Raw genomic sequence first — 24121 nt, 5'->3', positions numbered from 1 at the left:
TAAAAGAGATGAGAATTTCATGTTCTTGAGATAACATTGTTTTATTTTTAGATGAGAAAATTGCTATTTCACAATGCCATGTTTATTGCAGCACAAGAATTTTGAAAATACACATTTCATTGACCCCCCCCCTTTAAAACAGGGTGCTAAATGAGAGTAATGCTGATCAAGTAAATATTCCTTTCATCCTTAATTGACTTCAGTGAATTTACTTAAGGCAAATGCATAAAGTAGTGTTGAGCCATCCCAAGTATATTACATGAAATACATTAGCTAGGGACTACTCCTGTGGATCCCAGAGGCTTTATCTTGCAAGGTTATTTTGAGTGGTTCCTAAATTCCTAAGGAAATAGACAGTCTTAGCTATATCACCTGTAAATTTTAATTCTTTGCCTGTAACGATCTGACAGACAGCAGAGTACAGATAATTGTTAATGAGAATGAGGCTTCCACTGACTTTAAAGAAGTGAGAGTATGCTTAATTATCAAAAATCCTCCCTCATTCTGGCTATTCTGAATAATTTTCCATTTGTTATCATGTGTCCTCTTTTTAGAGAAGGTTGCTGATCCTGGGATTACAGTTAAGGAGAAAGTGGATTGTCTGGAACCATTTCAATCAGAATTCAGATCTGGCTATGAATGGAAACTGTGAATCTCACTCTTGAAGATGATCTTGGTGACACCTGTATATGAAGTTTTATATCCAGTTTCACCAAGGTCAACTACACAAGAGTGACTCTTCCTGGTACTGAATAATTCAGCTGCATTCAGTACTATTCATCATGCCTTTTTTGCAAACAAGGATTAGGAATGAGGGCATTGTGCTGCAGTAGTTCTCTTCATTCTTGAATGGAGTGGTCATTGCTTGCAGTCAGTGGTAATGGTCAGAAGTCAAGGTTTGGGTTTGGTCCTGGATCTGACTATCTGGGAAATCACAAAGATTTATGTAGAGTTCTGCCGCTAAAGGAATGTCATTTTCAGGGACCTTGCTTTTGCTCAATCAGTGATAATCCCTTTCTTCTGAAAAACCTCTCTGGGTATATGGTTGGCCCAAGGTGGGTTCTGGATCCCGTCACAACCGGTACGCTGTGATGGGGCTGGGCGTCCACCACATGTACATGCGCTGTGCATGCATGTGCACCCACCACCCGTGGTGCTCCAGCTGCTCGATGGAGCATCACGCAGGTGCTGTATGCTGCATGCGTGTGCACAAATGGCCCAGTTGGGTCAAATACAGCTCAGGAATGTGAGCGGATGGGTGGGCCCTCTGAAGCACTGTACCGGAATGGTGCCTGCTGCTCCCAGCCCGTACCGGGGCGTACCGCCCGCAACCCACCACTGGGTTGGTCCCCTGTTATTTTTATGAAAAGCCTTGTAAACATAGCTGTTCTAGAAAGCCTTTGGTGATGTGTAATGTGATAATATGGGAGCAGTAATGGAGGCAGGGCTAGCTGCCAGCATGAATGGCTGCTTGAACGGAGAGCTCCATGAAGAGCAGCTGGATCTGGCGTCCGGAGGGGTTTCTGGAAAGACTTTTGTAAACTGAAGATTTCCTATAGGGAAGACAGAAGAGAAGGTTGGTTTGCACGACCATAGGATGGCAGTTCATGGTCTGCGCTTGAAATTTCCTTCATAACCCCAGGCGTGGAAGAGGGAGATCTGTAAAGGCCATCCCAGAGTGCTGACAGCAGTTCAAAGTAAGAGAGGATTTATTACAGAGAAGCTGCAGCTGATCTTGGTAGAAGGTATTTTTTATTCCAAAACAGCTCAAGAGATTAAGGGGCTCAAAGAAGGAGTGGGGTGGTTGTTGTTTTTCTATCCCCCTCTTTATAGCGGTGAGAGGAATATGCCAAGCGAAGGCTGGAGACTTTTTTCTTTTCTTCTCTGAACTGTCTGAGGAGCTGAATCTAAACTTAATTAGTTAACACAACAAAGGCCGGCTGTAAATAACTCTGATTACATAGATGCCTTCAGGGGGAAATGAATTAACTATTGAAGGTTTGAAGAAGGTTTGAAGGAAAAAAAGCTGACTCATGGCAGTGCATTTGGTCAAGTCTGTATCTGGTTAGCTTGTGGAAGAGTGACATCTACTGGCGAAATCTGGAATCTCCCCTCCGCCCATGGAATACTTTAAGAGAAAACAGAACTTTTGGACAACAAGAGATCTGACTATTGGAGAACATTGATGTTAATCTTTGGACATTACTAAAAGAAACAATCGGAGAGAGAGAAAGAAGATTTACCGGACCAAGGGGACTCAGAATATTTATATAATTACTTAATTCAGGAGGGTCATATGTAAGGTTGAACTTAAAGACTAGGAATTAATGTTATAATACTACTATCAAAGGAATATATTGTTATTGTCATTGTCATTGTTACTGCTATAAGATTATTAATTCCACCATTTTTTATATTATTGGCATTAGTATTGATTAATTAAGGAGATGGTTTAATTACAATATAATCAATAACTATAAGGAATTCACTCTTAGAATTTACTCTTAGGTTAATAGAATAGATTAATAGAAATATAGGAATATTATAAGTGTGATACATACACTATATATGTGTGTGTGTATGTACACACACACACACGCACACACACACACATATATATATAAATTGATAAGTCTCTCTCATTCTCTTTCTATCCTATGATAGTTGTTTTCGTATAATATACGAATATTGATATGTAGAGTATACCACCCCTTAATACTCCTTAAAACTGATTATTGAGTAGAGGAAGAGGAAAAAGGAGAGGGAAAGGGAGGAGAGGGAGAGGAAAGAAGGAAGGAAGGAAGGAAGGAAGGAAGGAAGAAAGAAAGAAAGAAAGAAAGAAAGAAAGAAAGAAAGAAAGAAAGAAGAAAGAAAGAAAGAAAGAAAAAAGTTACAAGGGAGAGAAGAAAGTGGGAGTTCTGGAAAATAACTAAATTAGGGATCCAATTCTTCCAAAAAATGACAAGCGCTACAAATCTAACTAAAATTGGCACAGGGAGGAAGCCAGCATCCCAGCCGTCTCTAGCAGTTGCCAGCCCTTCGAACCAAAGATCTTTGGAGGATATGCTCCAGAGAGAAAGGTCCAATTCAACTAAGGAGCTTCAGATGATATTACAGACTATGCAAGAGGCAATAGCTAAAAATCACGAAGAACTAAAAAAGGATATTAGAGAAATAAGAAATGATACTGGAGAACTAAAGGAGAGGATGCAGAAGATGGATGATAAATTTGAGAAGTTCCAGGAACAGATCAATAAACACGAACAAAGAATAAATGTAACAGAAGGAAGATTGGAGAATGAGGGAAAAAAACATGGCGGAGCTGAATTCTAGGCTGATCCAGGCAAACAAAGAACTTGAGTTAACGGTCCTCACGTTAGAATCGGAGAAAGCGGCCCAATTTCTGCGGTTTCAGAATGTAAAGGAAGAAAAAGGCGAGGATTTAGCAGACATGATGGCAGACCTTATGGCAAAGGCTTTGGGAATAGGAAAGTATGAGATGGCAAGTGAGATCGATGGGACATATAGAATCCAGACAAACTATACAAAAAGAACAATCTCCCAAGGGAAGTCCATGTAAAGTTTGTTAAAAAATCAATACGCGATGAGGTGCTGAATAGAACAAGAGACGATCCGATAATACACAATCAACAACAACTAACAGTCCTAAAACAGGTACCGAGGAGAATCAGACAACTAAGAAGGCCCTATCAATTTTTAACATCTGTGCTGAATAAATACGAAATTAACTTCAGATAGCTGATGCCAGAGGGCATACTGGTAACTTGGAGAGATAGAAGATTCAGAATAGACACGGTGGAACAAGCGGAAGATTTCTACAATAATCTTGTTGGGCAGGAGGATGAGGAAGATGAAGGAGAACAGTTGGGAGCAAGGATGCAAGGACTCAGGGCACAGATAAGAAGAGAAAAGGAACTAGTGGAGACAAGAAAGGAGAAATAAGTTGTTTTAGAGAAAAAAAGGGGAAGAACCAAAAGAAGTGAGAGAGATAAGGGCAACAAGAGGCACAAGACTTAAATACACATAGAATCATGTCGGGAGAAATCAAGATTCTATCATTGAATATCAATGGTCTAAACTTACCACAGAAAAGGAAAACAACCTTTAATAAACTAAAATATTTGAATTACGATATAATTGCAATGCAAGAGGTCCATATAACTAAATGACAGATCCAGAACTTGGGATATCCTAGATTGGGTAAACTTTACACGGCATTAGCTGATCAAAGGAAAAGAGGAATAGCATTATATGTTATATTTGTTATAGACTACATAGCATTATTTGAGAGATGGGAAATGAAAATGCCTGTATAATGGGTGATTTCAATGTTGACCGGAAATGGGACTATAAAAGTGGAAAGAAGAGAAAAGGAGCTAGGAGAATTTTGCCCAGGTCATTCTTCCAAATGGCTGAAGAATTAAATATCTATGATGTATGGTGAGAAAGATGTCCAGAGGGAAAGCAATACACCTTCTACTCGAATAGACATAAATCCTGGTCAAGGATAGATATGGTCTGGATGTCTATGGAGTTAATTTCAAAAGTGGAGATAGACATAGAACCCAATTTATGGACCGACCACAATCCCATGAGGATTATATGGAAAAAACAAAAGGGCAGTTATCGCTGGTTATTCAATAGAACAATCCTAAAGGATCAGGAATATATTAAAAGAGTTAATCAGAAACTAAGATTTTTCTTCAAAGAAAACTGGCCAGGAGACACATCCATTCAAAACCTTTGGGACACAACTAAAGCATTAATAAGAAGGGTCACAATATCGGCTACAGCTAGGAAGAAAAAAATTGAGAATCAAAAAATAAGAGAGTTGAAAGAAAGGTATAGAAATTTAGAGAGTGAACTTCAAAAGAAACCACAAAATAGAAGTATAAAAGGAAGTATGGAATTGATTAAACATGAATTGGCTATATTTGAAAAAGCAAAATTGGCACAGTCTATAAAAAAAGCAGAACAAAATTTCTTTGAGAAAAAATAAACCAGGGTGGTGGCTATCCTATAGGCTGAGGAAGCAGAAGCAAGAGAATTGGATCAATAAATTACAAAATGAAAAAGGCGAGATCTGCTATCAACTAGAGGAAAAGAAAAGGATTACCCAAGAGTTCCATGAACAATTATATAGAGAAACCGAGACTATACAAAGGAAGGATTACTACATTATCTGGAAAAGTCAGATCTGCCAAAGATACCAGAGGAAATAAAAGATAAGCTCAATGAAGAAATTAAAACATCAGAGATAATTGAGGCCATACAAAGACAAAAAAATAATAAAGCTGCAGGGCTGGATGGACTGCCAGCAGAAATATATAAAGAATTCCAGGATATGCTTGTTCCAACACTGTTGGAAGTTTATAATGCTGGGTTGAAAGAGGCGAAGACACCGTTATCATGGACGGAGGCTAATATTGAATTATTACCTAAGGTGGACACAGACCAGATGTTTATACGAAATTACAGACCAATCTCACTGCTAAATGCAGACTACAAAATATTTGCTCTAATAATAGCAGAACGATTGAAACAATTCCTTACATCATTCATCCACACAGATCAAAATGGATTCCTCCCCAGAAGACAAATTAAAAACAATATGAGAATTATGCATAACATTCTCGAATATTATGAAGTGCATAATGAAAAACAGGTTGCACTATTTTTTCTTGATGCCCAAAAGGCATTTGATAATGTGAACTGGGAATTTCTGCATCAACAATTGAAACACATGGAATTTGGGGATAAATTTATAAACATGATTAGAGCAATATATACAAATCAAAAAGCCAAAGTAATAATTAATGGTGAATTAACGCAAAGTATAGCAATCCAGAAAGGTACAAGACAAGGTTGTTCCCTATCCCCGCTGCTGTTTATATTAACCTTAGAAGTTTTAGCCAGGAATGTACGTAAAGAGGAACAGATAAAGGGACTAGAAATTAAAAAGGAACCATTTAAGTTACAGGCTTTTGCGGATGATCTAGAGTTTGTGTTAGAGGATCCTCTAAAGTCTGGTATGAAACTTACTGAGGAATTGACAGTGTATGGGAAAGTAGCGGGTTTAAAGATAAATATGACAAAGACTAAAATGCTGGTTAAAAATATGACATCAAAATTGAAAGAGGAGTAAACGAAGAAATTGGGTATCCAAACTGTCAAAAAAGTCAAATATCTAGGTATACATTTATCTGCGAGGTGTGTGTCAATCAAAGAAGATAACTATACTAATTTGATCAATAAAACTAAGAAAGACTTAGAAAGATGGAAAAAACTACAATTGTCCCTGATGGGTAGGATCACAGTCATAAAAATGAATGTATTACCAAAATTTATTTTCCTATTTCAGAATATTCCCATTAAATTAGAAAAAGGTTTTTTAAAGATTTGAATCAATTGGTTTCAAAATTTATTTGGCAGGGAAGAAAACCAAGAATAAAACTCAAGGCTATGCAAGACACTAAGGAGAAAGGAGGATTTGGCGTATCAGATTGGGAACTTTATTTTACTGCGGCCACTCTAACATGGTTAAAAGAATGGATAATGTTGACAAATAAAAGATTACTCAAATTGGAAAGTCATGACCTCCAAGGAGGATGGCATGCCTTCCTTTGCTATGGAAAAGGATCTGCACACAAATATTTCAATAGACACTACATCAGACAGTCCCTGTTATTAATATGGAACAAAATTAAACACGACCACTATACCAAAACACCCATTTGGCTATCTACGATGGAAGCATACATACACCCAAATTTAATTAATATGGAAAATATAGTTACATATAAAGAGTTATTGAACAGACAGGGGAAGATCAAAACTAGATTAGAATTGGCATCACAAGGGGTACAAGTAGAATGGTGGTCCTACTTACAGATACAATCAAGGTTTGCACAGGATAGGAAGAAGGAAGAAAGGTATTGCCAAAGATTACACAATATTAGATAAACTTTTGATACAGACAGAATACAGGCTGATCAAAGTGTTGTATAGATTTTTGTTGGAATATAAACTAGAGGAGGAACATGTCAAAGAAACTATGGTTGCCTGGGCGAAAAATTTCGGTTATAATGTGGAATTGGCTAAGTGGGAAAAACTTTGGATACTTAATCAGAAACTAACAATGGCTACGGCGTATAAAGAAAATCTTTATAAGATGTTCTACAGATGTCATCTCCCCCCAGCACGGCTCTCCAAAATGTTTAAAAATCTGGCCCCAAATTGTTGGAAGTGTAAAAAACACCAGGCACTTTTTATCATATGTGGTGGACATGCAGTGAGGCAAAAAAATATTGGCAAATGATTCAATCATTGTTAGAACAAATGGTGGGAGACCAAATCTTGTTTAAACCAGAAAATTTTCTCCTAGGTATAATACCGGAAGGGTTTAAGAAAGATACACTTTATCTACCATGTTTCCCTGAAAATAAGACACGCCCTGCTAATAAGCCCAATCAGACCTTTCAGAGCATGTGCCATAATAAGCCCTCCCCCCAAAATAAGCCCTCCCCCAACTATTTAAGAGCATGCACAACTGATCCCTGCCATTACCACTGTACCACCTATCGGTACAGCTTTCAAAGCAAAAAGAGGGCCTGCCGCAAAAAGAGCTGCAGGCCAAGCAAAGTGATTCACACCCCGTTCCCTCCCGTGCAAAGAGCCCGCCGTAAAAAGAGCGGCGGGCCAGCAATGCGATCACCCCTTCCTGCCTGTTCCCTCTCGCGCAAAAAAACACCACCCACCCCACCCCAATGGTAAAGGCAAACTGCCTGGTTCCCTTCCCCACCACCCCTTTAGCGAGGGGTGGCAGGTGGGGGGGGGAGAGAAGCAAAGCGCGCATCCTAGCCCTACCAGACTGACAGCTCCATTGCGTTCCTTGCCCATTCGTCCAGTGAAGCCCCTTGTAGAAAAAACCTTGCAAGTTGAACTCACGAGTTTTTTTTTACAAGGATGAAAGGGCAAGGAACGCAGCGGAGCTGTCAGCCTCCCGTAGCACTAGGACACACACCTCACTTCTCCCCCCACTGCTACCCTTCACTAAAGGGATGTTGGGGAAAGGAAGCAACCAGACCCGCCGTTATCATTGGGGCTTGGTGGGAGGTGTTTTATTTGCGTGAGAGGGAATGGGGTGCGAGATGCGTTGCTGGCCTGCCACCTCCCACCCACCCCCAATGTAACAGCTGCCTGACTTCTTCCCTTCCTCCATGTCCCTTTAGCAAAGGAGGAGAGAAGCAAGATGCGCGTCTTAGTGTGGAATGGGACTGTTCTCCTCCTGCCCTTCACCCACCTATTTCGCCCCCAGGCTTTCTCCTCCAGTCATCCACCTCTTATCACTTCACCTCCGATGTGAGGCACCTGGCTGTTCGTCCTTTTCTTCTGTCCCCAGCCCTTCCTCATGGCCCTTTGGGAGAGATACTCTTTACCTCGGCCTTTTGGGCTCAAGTGACAGGTGGCCGCCAGCCAATCGGAGGAAGGGAAGGGAGAAAGAGAGAGGCATGGAGGGAGAAAGTGTTTTATGTCGAGTTTCCAGTTGCCTCAGATCCGAGCTAGAAAAGCTAATAAATCCTTTGCAATCCCCCCACCCCAAAATGCTGGGGAATAGCTAATAAATCCTTTGCAATCCTCCCACCCCAAAATGCTGGGGAAGATTTCTTTCTCCTGAGAGGGTCTATTTCCTCTCTTTTATCTTTGCACAGGCTTAAATGTGTATTATTAAGAGTTCACCATTGTTCTGTGGTAAGATTCCCCAACACGTGTCAACCATAAGTATACTTCACATTTTGAAAACACATTCAGGCTTCCTCAAATTGGTAACCTAATTATTCTAAGTTACTCTAGTCATGTAATCTAACTACATTGTAAAACTCAGGCATATAGCCTAACTTAGATTTACATCCTTCCTGGCAATGTTTATGTTTTGTTTTGTTATCTTTTCCCTTCTCTGTTTGCTTAATTGCCCATTTGGTCCCCTTATTAACAGCACAAAAGGTATGAGGATTGCTCTGGTATTTGAGATAGAGCATAGTTACGTGCTGATTCCTGGAGGAGATAGGGGTGGCATATAAAGGATTTCGCAGGAAGAATGCAAGTGATTATTAGCATATGTTTTTACAGATGCTTAACAATTAAATTATTACTTTTTATTTATTATTATTTCCTTCAAATGCTATATCTATTGATGGAATAATTTTCTTAGTTTAGCTTTGTTTGGAAGGGGAAAGGGTTTATCTCTGTTGAAAAGAAATGAACTTGGGAAATCTGAGTAGCTCCTGTGCCTAATAATTGCTTTAACAAGATGGTAATTATTCAGTATTTTGTTACTCTTTCTGTTTAACCCCCTGGGATTATCAGTTCTTGAAATGAATCAGACAAGACTACTGTTTTAGGATTTATTAACTGTTCCCCAGCATTTTGGAGTGGGGGGATTGGAAAGGATTTATTAGATTTTCTAGCTCGGACCCGAGGCAACTGGAAACTCGACACAAAACACTTTCTCCCTCCATGCCTCTCTCTTTCCCCCTTCCCTTCCTCCGATTGGCTGGTGGCTAACTCTCTCTTGAGCCCAAAAGGCTGAGGTAAAGAGTATCTCTCTCAAAGGCCCATGAGGAAAGGCTGGGGACGGAAGAGAAGGACGAACAGCCAGGTGCCTCACAGCAGAGGCGAAGTGATAAGAGGTGGATGACTGGGGGAGAAAGCATGGGGGCGAAATAGGCAGGTGAAGGGCAGGAGGAGAACAGTCCCATTCCACGCTAAGACACGCATCTCGCTTCTCCCCTCCCTCGCTAAAGGGGCATGGAGGAAGGGAAGAAGCCAGGCAGCTATTACATTGGGGGTGGGTGGGAGGTGGCAGGCCAGCAACACACCTCGCACCCCATTCCCTCTCACGCAAAAAAAAACACCTCCCACCAAGCCCCAATGATAATGGCGGGTCTGGTTGCTTCCTTTCCCTGACGTCCCTTTAGTGAGGGGTAGCAGTGGGGGGAGAAGCGAGGTGCGTGTCCTAGTTCTACGGGAGACGGACAGCTCCGCTGCGTTCCTTGCCCTTTCATCCTTGTAAAAAAAACTTCATGAGTTCAACTTGCGAGGTTTTTTTACAAGGGGCTTCACTGGACGAATGGGCGAGGAACGCAGCGGGGCTGAACAGGTAAGAGGCACGGCTCGCTGCTCCCCCCCACCTTCCACCCCTCGCTAAAGGGGCGGCGGGAAGGGAAGCAGGCAGTTTGCCTTTACCGTTGGGGCGAGGTGGGCGGTGTTGGGCCATGAGGCGCGCCTCTTACCTTTCCAGGTCCGTCATGTTCCTCACCATTGTGTCCAAGGAAGCCCCTGGTAAAAAAAAAAAACCATCTCGCGACTTCAAGAACTTTGATAGAACTCGCGAGAAGGTTTTTTTTTTTTTTACCAGCAGCTTCCCACACAATGGTGAGGAACGTGACGGAGCTGGAAAGGTAAAAGGTGCCCCTCGCTTCTCGCCTGCCTCAGAAAATAATAAGCCCTCCCCTATAATAAGCCCAAGGCCATATTTTGTGGGTCAAAAAAAATAAGACCCTGTCTTATTTTCAGGGAAACATGGAAATTATACATGTACTAACTGTGGCTTGTATAACTTATGTACAATATTGGGAAAAAGAAAATACACCATCAGAGCTAGATATAATCAGAAAAGTGTTGGCCTGTGCGGAAGCAGATAGACTCACTCTTGAACTTAAAAATAAAGAGGAATCAGAATATTTTGAAGTCTGGAACAGATTTTATGATTGGTATAAAACAAGGTGACAACAATGGAATAACTGTATATATTGTGATTGGACAGAAGGATAAACAATGTATTAAGTAGGCTAATAGTTAATGGTTGAGACTAGCTGTATATAATGTGAATATATAGTCACTTCGACTTCGCAGTACTGCATTGTTTTAAATGTAAAAATAATAAAATATATTTAAAAAATATGGGAGCAGTTATATGTGAAGTCTTCTAACTGTAGTTGAGTTTTTTAACCCTACTATTGAAAACAGTTTTGTAAACTGCTTAAAATCTTCTGAATGGAACAATCTGAGCAAATCAGTAACCAATCCAGAGAGAAGAAAACAATCAATAGATAAAACATGTCTGTATTTTAGGCTTCATCGTGTACAATTTCATAGGCTTGCTGCACATCCTATAGCCCATACATTAAAATGGATGAATTTATGGTAATATACTTGGTTCATAATTAAAAATATAAATGATCAGTACTAAAAATAATAGAATTAATATTTTACTGAATTAAGTCCAAATAAATAGCTGTAATGTACAGCGTTATACTGTAAGCATCATGTAAGCTACTGAATTTCACTGATGCAATTTTTTCAACAGAGCCACTTATCTAGATAGAAATGTACTGTTAAAATACAAAACACATACATGTGGCTCTATTAACACTCTCAGATTATAGAGGCCAGTTCAAGTGTTTGCCAAACCTGTTTATAATATTAACTATGAAATACTCAAAAGTATATTTATTCAACAAGTTTAATTTTCCATGTTTATGTCATACCGAGTAATGTAAATTTGGCTATTTAAAAAAAGATATATGAATGTATCCAGACATTTTTAAATAAATTGGATATGTGACAGTCCAATGGGAAACAGAAATAAAGCAGTAAAGCTACAATTTGGAAGTGTTTCATTTAAGTGTTTAAGAAACATGTGGATAAATGCATTTTTATTTGCCACATAACTTTTTCAAAGACAATATTTGTTTTATTACACTGATGGGATGTTTTATTTTTATAAATTGTGGAAAGGTTAGTTGCTACTTGACTACGATGAACTTTATTTTCTGTTGGCACCCCTAATTTCCAATGCAATTAACTGTCTACTTCTGAGAGTTATTGCCTGGCTGAGTGAAAAGCAATTAATTTGCATGCTGTGCTGATCTGTTGCAAAAACACATCACCATGCCTGGATCAGGCAAAATGAATGTGAATTTTGAAATAATTATTAATGAATAATCCAACTGAAGCAAGGGAGAACTAATGGTAAGTACTTCCACATTTGCAACTTATCAGTCTTAAAACTCCATTTATCTCTGCATTCCTTCCTTCTTTTAAACAATTCTGCAAAAATTAATAGGCTGCAAAGAACAATTGTAATAACAGTTCTACAGAATATAGCTGCCTTTCTACATTTCCACCCAAGAAATGTACCAGGATAGTACATGTCTCTATTATTACTTTCTAGTTATATGGAAAAGAAAACCAGGATACAGACTTGATATACCACAGATGTAAAAATTCAAACCAGCAGGTTTGTAGATAATCACCGCTAGGAATTGAATTCCAAATGGTAGCCAAACTTCACAAAGCAAGCCAACATCCATCATCATACACATGAAGGGGCTGAAGGTTTTTTTTAAGTTTCCCAGGAAAAAATAGTTACAATGAAAGCTTTATATAATTTAAAGTAGCGATGGAAAATATTTCTATCCTCAATTTACACTGAAATTGGCCCTTAAATAGAAGACATTTTCAGCCTTTGCCTGAATCCTAATAAGGATTTGCAGCTTCATACTGCTACTGAATAGACTTGCTTGTGCCAGATACGTCTTACCTAATTAGACAGTTTTTGGCCTCTCTGCATATTTTATGGGTGTAGCACAGTGGTGGGCTGCGGATTCCGTTCCTACCAGTACGGTTGGAACGGACTTGCCGGTGTCCACATGGACACACGCAGCACGCACGCATGCATCTTGGTGCTTCTGCAACAGTGAGTAACTTCAACTCTGAATAAAAAACAATTAATTATAAACTTAGGAACTTAAAGAATTTGAAATAAACAGCAAAAGCTAAATAAGATTTTGTTTTAAGAGAGCTACAAATGGATTAAAGGTCCAGTTAATTTTGGGATATTGACTTCTACACTAATATTTTGAAATTAACAATAAAACGTAAATAGCTTTTTGTAGGAACTTGGTTCATAACAAAGATGACAGACTGTGACGCTCCAGCTGCTCAGCAGAGCATCATGCAGGCGCTGTACGCACTATGCGTGTGCGTGGAAGCGCTGAAGACGTAAAAGGACAGTAAGAAGCGAGAGCGGGTGGGCGGGCCCTCCGGAGCACCATACCGGAATGGTATCCGGTGCTCCAGGCTGGCTCCGGTACACCCGTACTGGGGCGTACTGCCTGCAACCCACCACTGGTGTAGCATTTCTCTGGTTCAAGGCTTGAATCACAAAGGATTCAAGGACTAGCAATCTTGATGCCAGTGTATTAATGTTTCTAAGTCTAAAAAATTCTGTGTATCATTTTGTTTCTTTTTGCCTTGATCTTCTCAGCTGAGGATTGTTCTTAAGGTAGAGGCATGGAGTCATTATACTGAAAGTTACTGGAAGTGTATCAAAACAATCAAAAATTACCTTAGCAATGTAAGCAACAATGCATGGATTGGTGGATAATATATTCATGATCATTTAAAAGGATGAAATGAAGGAAGCAGTTAACTTATTTTCTGTATTGGCGGTATGGAAACCTTCCAGTTCAGAATATGTTACATCATTTGATTTAAAATTCATGTCCCACAGTCATAGTTCATTGTATCAGATTCAGTTTTATAAACTGCATCAATTTCATATTTATAAATTGTAACCGTCAAATTATAGAAAGGTAGAATGATCTGAAACATAATGGAAGCTGCTCATTTTGCAAGAATGAGCATGTTTTTCACCTGCCAGCTTATTTGAAAAATACCCTCTAGTGTAAGGCAATAAAGTGTATCTATACCTCATTTTCAGGAAATTTCCACATAAATCCAGAGGCCAACTGTTTAGAATTTTTAGAACTTAACTTATTGTAAGCCAAATATCTCAGATTTTGCTAACATCTTCATACTAAAATAACATGGGGGAAAATGCCTGGCTTGACATTAGTGTATTTCCTTATTCCTATATTAGCTTACCCAGCAAAATTGGTCTGAAATAGTATAGGAATACTACAATAGTGTCACATCACACTTATTGTTAAAACATCTGTGAGAAAATAGAAGGGACTATGAGTATATCTGTACCACCATCATCATGAAATTTTACTTATTGACTTCTGGAGGAGGTGTGATGAACTGAAGACTGCCTGATGAAAACAGAGCCATGGCAAAGATCAACATTTCCGTGAGTAGACCTGTTCTTCAGAAACATCTCTAGATAAGAAGATGGGAGATCACCCACTTGTACTCCTGGTGGCTGCTCCTTACAAGGAGGCTACAGAGAGGTCTTCCGTGGATTTGAATGCTAGGAGATGAAGGGATTAGCCATCTTGCTCTCAAATGTGGTAGAACCTAGTAAAGGACATTAGATTTGCAAGCCAACTTTCTAATCACTACAGAAATTCCCTATTAACCTTTTAAAAACTATTAGAATCCTTCAGAATGTCAAATTTGAAAATCTGCTGGGTGAGTAACTTCAACTCTGAATAAAAAACAATTAATTATAAACTTAGGAACTTAAAGAATTTGAAATAAACAGCAAAAGCTAAATAAGATTTTGCTTTAAGAGAGCTACAAATGGATTAAGGGTCCAGTTAATTTTGGGATATTGTCTTCTACACTAATATTTTGGAATTAACAATAAAAAGTAAATAGCTTTTTGTAGGAACTTGGTTCATAACAAAGATGACAGACTTATGATTTGTTTATCTAAGCTTGCCAGTTGCAGCTAAAACCAATTTTTAGATTAGGGGTGGAAAACTATGGCTCTTTTATGACCTGTGCACGATAAAGCACCCCTGCCACCAACAGCTAAGAAGAGCGCCTTTGCCCTCGGCTATCACGTGCCTCCTTTCTTTCTCCGCCTACCCGAATGAGTGAAGGAGGCACTGGCCACTAAACTGCCCACCTGCCCGTGTTCAAACCAGGCCGCCACCTCTCTCCCCACACAGGCTCTCTGAAGGAGGAGGGAAGGTCTCTCCCAAGACTTGCTTCCCTTCCCTTGCATCGCAGTCTCTGGACAGTGGGATATTCTTTCTTTCACCGGTACAGGGGCGGGCCAGGCCACTACCGGTTCGGTCCGCCAGATTTTCACTACTCTTCTGGCGTACCATACCGTACCGGACGGAACCCATCTCTGGAGCACATATATACTAGAGCAGGGGTGGCGAACACGCGGCTCTCGAGCCGCATGCGGCTCCCGGCCAAAATGAATGCGGCTCTTTGCCTCTTATCATTATTTTGTATACTGTGGCTCTTTGCCAAGTTTGGATTTTGTCCCTTTTGGCACTAAACCCGGATCGCGCGCTCCCTTTTGGCGCTAAACCCGGAAGTACGGTCTTGCCCCGCCCCTGGCGACACGACGCTTGCCTGCGCTCCACCAGCTCGGCTGGGAACGGAGACGTTTCTCTGCTCAGCAATGTCTTCAGTGGAGTGGTGGCAGCCTGGCAGGCTGAGCCTGCATCTCTTTCAGGCGCTCCGCTCCGCTGAGGAAACGTCTCCGTTCCCAGCCGAGCTGGTGGAGCGCAGGCAAGCGTCGTCGCGTCGCCAGGGGCGGGGCAAGACCGTACTTCCGGGTTTAGCGCCGAAAGGGAGCACGTGGTGTGGCTCTCTGACTCTCACAGTTTAAAATTTTGGCTCTTTTTGTCGAACTTGTTCACCACCCCTGTACTAGAGGCCATTTTCCAAACAAATGTTAAACATAAATTAACAATAATGATTCACTTTAATTCTTACTTAAAATAAGATGGACATTAAGTGATTCTCCAGCTACATTTACAAATGCATACCAATTTTGTTTACAAACACCAAACATTATCATGTACATTCTTGGCCATGTATATACATGCAATAAGCACAAGGATACTCCTACCTTTATGTAGGAGAGGAAGAAACAGAGAAAGTAAGATGGTGATAAAATAAGTAAAGCTGGTCAGGTGAGAAAGAAGAGAGGATTAGCAAATATTATGTATTTAGCGTATGGCGATGTTACAGTCACCATGAGACTACAATGTCAATACAGAGTAGCAGTTTGGCTGCCTAAGACTGTTAGCCCATTTGGTTCACGCTTACACACTTTCCACAAGGGGCGAGCTAGCACTGTACCAGAAAGAAAGAGAAATGGCATCCTGCAACGTCATCTGGGGCCTTCTCCCTCCACCAGAGTCATCTCGTAAACATGCACTGCATCAGGGAAGGTCCAGCACTGGCAGGGTTCTGACTGTCTGCATGAAGTGCTGGTTTGTCTTCCCGCCGAAGTGGTACCTATTTAACTACTTGCATATAACATGCTTTCAAACTGCTAGGTGGGAAGAAGCTACCCACCCTAGTGACAGGAGTTCAGCCTGCCATGCCACACACCATTGGAGCAAAAACCATCTCCAGCATCATTAAGCCAACGAGTCACTGCACCTCATAGGATTAGCAATTAGAAAATTAGATTGAAAAAGGAAGATGTGAATGAGAATATGTGAGAGAAACGGAAGCAAGCAACAACAGAAAGTGTAACCTGGAATGAAGAGTGGAAGGAAGCTATCAGGCATGCAACATGAAATTAAATTGGAGAACAGCCAGAGAAGAATATGATAAATGGATGTTGTGATCACCCTATACCTACCCTGTGAAATTGTTCCTAAGCCCACAAATCTTCCAGCATCAGAGCTTAGAAGTTGTGAGTTAATTCTAGAAGGTAAAAGCAGACATTTGCATCTTTTCTGTTCCGACCCAAATTTTGGTTTTCTTAATAAAAGAGATTTAGACTTACTGCTCCTCCATTTCTTCTGATCCATCCTTCCTGCATTAGCAAAGACTAATCAGGTAAATATAATTCCTCTTTTTCTATTTACTACTAATGGAATGAATTGATGTCTGCCCCAAATATGTTACTAAACATCTTCAACATGTTGGATAATCAATAGCCTTACAGGTCTAAAATATACTTTCTTCCAGGAGAAACTACATCAGGCTCTGCTAAATACTTGACAAAGTACCATTTGAAATAGATTCATGTGCATGGGCCATTTTCCACGTAGGAATGAAACATAAAGAAATATGTAAAACCTACATTTTTTCAGAATTACATTCTGCAAAGAAATATGAATCTTTATGAAAGTTGTGTAGGTATCTACCTTCACTGAGAACTGAAAGCAAAGAATAGGTCAGTACCACAATTACTGAACATGCTGATCTCCCCAATCTTGTCCTTGCAGTGCCTCTGGCTTCTTTTTATTGACATATTTCTATTGTATAATACAATAGCAGAGTTGGAAGGGACCTTGGAGGTCTTCTAGTCCAACCCCCTGCCTAGGCAGGAAACCCTATCCGTTTCAGACAAATGGCTATCCAACATCTTCTTAAAGACTTCCAGTGTTGGGGCATTCACAACTTCTGGAGGCAATGTATGTTTTGTTACTCTTGATTATTTAACAATAAGAAATTTCACAAGAAGCTTGCTTATTTTTAAAAAAACATAAAACTTTTAAATAAAAATAATGACAGATAACTGAAAGTAGGTGTACATTCTGTTAAATTCCAAATGGGTCTTTCGCTGGGGACACTGCAGGTCTTGACCAATCATCTGATACACTTCTTTTGGTATATGGATATATCTATATATCTATACATATATCTAATCTATATATCTATAGCTATAGCTATATTGAGAGAGGAAAGAGAGAGAGAGAGAGAGAGAGAGAGAGAGAGAGAGAGAGAGAGACAGAGAGAGAGAGAGACAGAGAGAGAGAGAGAGAGACAGAGAAAGGTTGAAAAGACTAATCTGGGCTAAAACCCATGTTACTAGACAGAGGAACAATGGGACAGTGTTATTTGGAGTGATAAGAGTGGTGTTGTTAGCCATCAAACCGATCCTACTGGTTCGGACCCATTTGGCCAAACCGGTAGTAAGAATCAGGCCTGGCTCTCCGGTAGGACCGGCAGTATGGCTCCGAACTGGTCACCTGGTTGCTGCTCGCATCCGTTGGATGGCAAGCTGACCGGAGCTGGAAAGCGGCTGGCTGACAAAGAAACCTCTCAGCCACCTCTTTGAGTACCAGAGGCTTCTTTTCCACCCAGCTGTTGGCTGTAGGGCACTGAAAAATCCTCCAGCCAGTGAGAAAAAAGCTGCGCATGCGCAAAGATGGCAGCAGTGACCTGAGGTCTTTTCAGTGCCCTGCGCCAGTGGCTGGGTGGAAAAGAAGCCTCTTGGCTTCCAAGCAGCAGGCTTGGTCCCTTCACAGGGTTGCTTTTCTCTGCGCCTGAGAAAGATCAAAAGGTGTGGAGCAGTAGCCTTTAAGGAGAAAGTCGGCATAGCCACCTAGAGGTAAGACAATGAACCACTGAAGGAAGGAGCCCCCCAAAGCTACTGGTGTTGCAGACTCCTTCCCCACAGCTTGGAGCTCCAAGTGGAAGAGGTCCTCGGCTTGTGAAGAAGCAATAGCTTTGGGTGTGCCACGCCCACTTTCTTCTCTTTGAAAGCCGCCTTGCAAACAAGGCAGAAGCTCGACGTGGACAGTAAGGGATGGGCACAGAGACGGAGGAGGCTGTCTGTCTCCCAAGCTGTCTCTCGGAGGAAGGAGGAAGGAATGCTGGCCCAGGGCTCGCTTCCCTTACTGCTTGTTGCCGCCCGCCCGCTTTCTTGGGAAGGCCCTCGGGAGGCGTTGCAGTTTGGGCCCCACTTGAAGGGACCCCCCGCTTGAAGGAATGAGTGACAAAGGTCTTCTTGCTGCCAAGCCTGTACAAAGCGCCCCACGCTGGGCTTCTGCAGCACCCTGGGGATGAAGCGTCGCTTCCTAACTTCAGAAGGGAACTGGGCGAAGCGAGGCTGAGCTGCGATGCTCCCGAAAAGGCTGCTCAGCTTTTTTCACATGGACTGGGAGGTTGTAAAGAAGCCATGTCAAAGCAGCTAAGCACGCCAGTCGGCAGTAAGCGAAGTATTAACTCTCTGGTTTCCAGAATGTTTCAGACTGAAAATGAGTATTATCCTATTTAAAGAAAAATGCAGTTGGTTTAATTCAGCGGATTAGGTGCCTGCAATGGGAAGCGGCAGCTCCCAACGGGCAAAACAGAAATTTTCACGATTCTGTGTGCGTGGCTAGGTGGGGGGCATGTGACTGAGTGAGTGACATCAAGTTGACCACGCCCACTCAGCCACATGCCCCCCCACCTATCCATGCCCACAGAACCGGTAGTAAAAAAAATTGAAACCGACCCCTGCATCAAACCTCAAAAATACAGTACACTTTTCTGAAAAGGTTTCCACTATTTTGGCCACTACTGTTGATGCTTAGTGCCTCACTAAAAGTGTCTACAGTGTTGTTTTTAAGGCTAAAATCTGTGTATGCAAATTACAACCTTTCTAAAACTGACCCATTTTGACAGAAAGTACATTTGTATTTTGACTGGATTAGGTTAAACTGTTTAAACTAATTTAAATGGAATTATTAATTATTTTAATGGAGAAATCATTTCAGTCTGATTCATAAACTTTGCAATTCAAGCTCTACTTTTGTACATAATTGACAGAGAGACAGCTTGAAATAATTCTACTCTTTTGTGTAGGGATCACAAAGCTCATGTTGCACAGGAACTAATTCCAAAAGACAGTTGATTAATTCTGATATACCCAAATATGCAGCACTAAAATGATCAGCAGCTGTTGCTCCCAAGCAATAGAGCCAACTCTTTAAATAGACCTCATCTGTTTGCCTTGCATGTTATCCACATTTATTCTGTATTTTAATAATAAAGTTAAAATTAGCCTTAGGCTTTTTCTTCTTATTCTTTTTTTTTCTTTTGCTGTGAAAAATATTTTTCTTGAGTGTATTTTACAAATATTTATATAACCATTTTTTCTCTTTGAAGAATTACTCTCAAGTTATGTTCTTTGCCTGAACACACTCAGCAAGAGTACGAGGAGGAAAGCATTATTAAAATTTACAAATAATGAATCTTTATATTCCTGCAAATTCTACTATAATACTACTAAAGTAACTGTCTTCAAAAAGTGATTGGTATTCTAATTAATCACAGTAAGCACTACAGGGATCTAGTAAAATAAAAGATGGGAATGAATCGAAGTTCATTATTTTACAATAATTATATTTTGTAGTCTTCCAATCTTTATCTTCCAATTTTTTTTAAAGTAGCCATTTTCCTAAAAGGAGGCTATTAACCAGATGTGTTCTCTTCATAATTTGTATTAAAGAAAAGTCAAACTATCTATTCAAATTTACTACCGGTATGACTATTATTTATATTAAGAACAGTCTTTCAGTCTGAACATCATAAAATAATAGCTGGAGGATCACAAAGTTAAACTTTTCAGAATCAAAAACTTTTCTGCCCATGGAAATCTTGCATGTAGAGAGAAAGACGTTCCTAGCATGCAGTATTCTTTCCTTTAAAAGGAAAGACTAAAGCACACTTTGTATAACTATTTGATAAATGCTGTGAAGAATTAGGGAGGATTCCCAGGGGAAAAAAAGAACATTTTCATTTGTATATGGAGATTCTCAGTCATCCAGGTCATGGTTGTCCCAAAGGTGCTTTTTTTCTTTCAAGAGGCAGCTGGATTTTCTGGTTTTTCTTTGAAGATACTTTGCTTCTCATCCAAGAAGCGTCTTCAGCTCTGCTTCTTGCATGAGAAGCAAAATATCTTCAAAGAAAAACCAGAAAGCCCAGCTGCCTCTTGAGGGGAAAAAAGCACCTTTGTGACATTTTCATTTGTATTTGATACTTTGATAAGTTTAATAAAATTATTATAAAAAAAACAAGGAACATCCTATTGCAATACGCTCTATGTGGGGCTGCCCTTAAAGAACATCCAGAAGCTCCAGTTGGTGCAAAATGCAATGACCTGCATGGTTTTGTGCAGACCTCGGTGTGCACATATATTACATCTCCTGCGGGAGCTGCTTTGGTTGCCAATTTCCTTCTGGGTGCAATTCAAGATGCTGATTGTTACCTTTAAAGCCCTTCATGGCTTGGGACCAGGTTGCCGGTCACATCTACCCGACCCACCAGAGCAGGGAGGCAAGGAATGTTGTGTGTCCCATCCTCTAGGGACATACACCTGGTGGGACTCAGAAGAAGGGCCTTCTCCGTGGTGGCTCCCTCTCTCTGGAGGCTCCCTCTCTCTCATTCCCCCAGAGATTAGAATGGTCCCCACTCTAACACTCCTCCAGAAGACATTGAAGACCTGGTTCTACTAGTGGGGCTGGGGAACACAGAGCGAGATGGAGCCCATAAATGGCTTGTGTGATGTGTTGTCGTCAGGGTGGCAGGGTGTGTGTGTGTGTGTGTTATTTTATTAATTTATTATATGATTCTCTCTTTTATTAGCTTTATTGCTGTTATATGAGGTTTTTATATTCTTATAAGCCATCTTGAGTCACCATGTGCAAATAGGTGGCAATATAAATTTCCTAAAATAAATGAATAAATAAATAAATCCTTTCTATCCTGCTTTCTGCATAGCAATGGTTCACATCTAATGTTTTTCTTCCCATAATTCAGCATTGCACTACACTACACTTTTTGGCTTTCTGTCACCCAGTTTGCTGTCTTCTTTTCCTTCATTTTTGGCAGTCATTTTTCATATTCATCCTTAATAACTTCTTTAAGTTCATTCCATATTTCCTCCAGTTCTCTTCAAAGAGATTCCTGATTTTCCTCCTTGAAAATGGTACATACTGTATGTCATCTTGCCAGATGAACTAGACAGGAAACATGACAAGATGAACAAATTCTACTTTATTGTAAGACTATATTAACAGTATCTTACAAGTCTAAAAATATACTCTTCCCACCACCACTTTTAACTATTTTCTCACACCCCATTACTATTGGTCCTTCCTAAGTTTCTTTAGCCCACTGGGGGTTCCTGCTTCTCTTATCAGATTGTTTTCTAAGCAGCATCTCTTCCCCTTGTTCCTCAAAGTCACACACACATTCTATTACAGTATACAGAGATCTATAGTGCATGAAATGTTGGGGCATAGAAGAGGTGAAATAAAGACACAGACAAAAAATAATTAGACAGTGATCACCATCTAATTTTTGTTTGTTTTACCATTGTTTATATCATCTTCTGAATTAAAAATGAATATGATGATTACAGAGTCACTGTCAGGGTTCCAAATAACACCCCCAACCAATGAAGACTCAAAGGCCAGCCATTCCTCAAAGTTCTATTTTATTAGAGATGTCATACTGGCACATCTGGAAAAACTTGAATCTGAAAGCTCCTGGGTTTTTCCCACCCAAAGGAAAGTTGGAGTCTTCCCCTGCACCCACATGTCCATCACATGGTCTAATCAATACACCATCCCAACTGGAGATGCCTCCTAGTCACGCCACTCCAGGTGCAGGCTGAACATCCTTGACTCTCAGATAAAAGAATGTTGTTATGCCTAAATACTTCTACCAGGTTCATGCAAATCCCACTCCCAATTTCCCACAGACGAAGTGTGACAGACTTGAAGATCCAAAAGAAAAGATGGTCTCCAGGGCTGACATTCACGTATTTAAGCTCAAATCTGCAGTATTTAAGCTCAAATCTGCACCAGTGACTTAGCATTCCTTTGCCCCACTCTTTTCTATCACAAACTTTTCCCCACCATTTGGGAGGGGAGAAATAAAAGGAAGTAGTTAAGGCAAGAACTCATCCGCCCCTGCTCTCACAATGTTGCAGGTATGTTTTTCTCTGAACACAATGGAATGTTACATCCACTTGCAAAGCACAGGGTGTGCTTTACTGTGTGTCTGCAAATATGTAGGTTAGATTTTAAGACTCACTTTGAATTATATTTTATAGATAGTATAGGATAAACATTAGAAATGAAAACAAAGATTACAATTGTAATTATGATTTGCAAAGCATGAGAAACATTACAAAGTTGTATGTTTATGGAGAGACAAACCATGGAATCTTTGCAACAAGACTGATCCTGGGATTCCTTGTACCTGAATGCCCCAAGAGAATTATCTCCACTATTGATGCTATCCTGTAAGTCCAGGAGAAGATTTATTTTTGAATTGATCTAGTTTTAGCAGCTTCCTTATTCTAAGGTATCTAACATAGGTTTCTTTGCCACATCATTCAGAAAAACATCGACATTGTGAATTCGGCACTCTTACAGGGATCACCTTCCATTGATCCCTCACTGGGTACAATATATGGGGTTGTTAAGAATGTGGTCACCAAGATAATGTGGTTATTAAGAGTCAACATTAACTTGATGGCAGTAATCAATAAATAAAACAGATGTCACATTCAAAGACAAAATTGTCTTTAGCATTTTAGTTTCCATTTGTTTTTTTCCTTCCTGTGGTCTGAGTATGTCTTATCCATTCTTGCTTTAGATAAGAAAGATAACCCTTGAGGTTCTGTAGTCAAAGTTTAATATTTATAGACCATACATGGCATTTATTTGCTAACCTAATGTAACTTGCAATGTTTAATATATGGTTTTACTTTTCAGAACAGTTAACAATTGAGAGGGAAACAGAGGTTGATATCATAGTGCTATAACATCACTTGTACATATAGAAATGTGTAATTTAACAATTTTAAACAATTTTATTGGCAGGACTCCTAGCAAGTTATTTCCCCCCAGAATTATCCACAACTCTAAATATAGCACTCACAAAGAAATTACTACCTAGGAAGGTAAATCTGGGGAAAAAATCAGGCCAGGGTGTGGAGGTGAGAAAGTGAGGAAGGTTACTCTTTTCTCCTTCACAACATTGTACATATGCATGGTCAATGAACAGAAACCAATGTTATTTATTTCACTTATTATTTTAAAAGTTACTATGAATTATTTATTCAGTGGATATGTATGACATGAAGAATTAGAAAAGAACTTATTTCTCTTTCACTGTTAGTTTAATGATTTTGTATAGCAAACCTAAATCCTGAAATTTCAAAATTGAAACATACATCTTTAGAAAAGGATGGATTTTATGCATGATAAATAAACTTAATTTCTAAGTGTGAGTATATAAGAGTGACAAAAACAGTCAGTCAGTCAGACAAGGAGGGGTAATTTGCCATAATGGAAGAGTGAATTATTTTTATCATGCTTTAGCATGCTGTAAGTATTGGATTTGTTTTAATTATTAAGAAATA

General features: G+C 40.0%; 1 protein-coding gene across 9 annotated transcripts in view; it reads right to left on the bottom strand.

Annotated features, from left to right (window-relative positions):
* Positions 1-24121, bottom strand: part of FRMPD4 (FERM and PDZ domain containing 4) — a 570850-nt gene that overhangs the window by 34661 nt on the left and 512068 nt on the right. The window lies entirely within an intron of this gene.

The sequence above is a fragment of the Natrix helvetica genome, assembly GCF_964273705.1.
Source record: "Natrix helvetica genome assembly, chromosome: 3".
NCBI lineage: Eukaryota > Metazoa > Chordata > Lepidosauria > Squamata > Natricidae > Natrix > Natrix helvetica.
The sequence above is the reverse complement of the archived record's forward strand: the minus strand, read 5'-3'. Positions and strand labels throughout refer to the sequence as shown.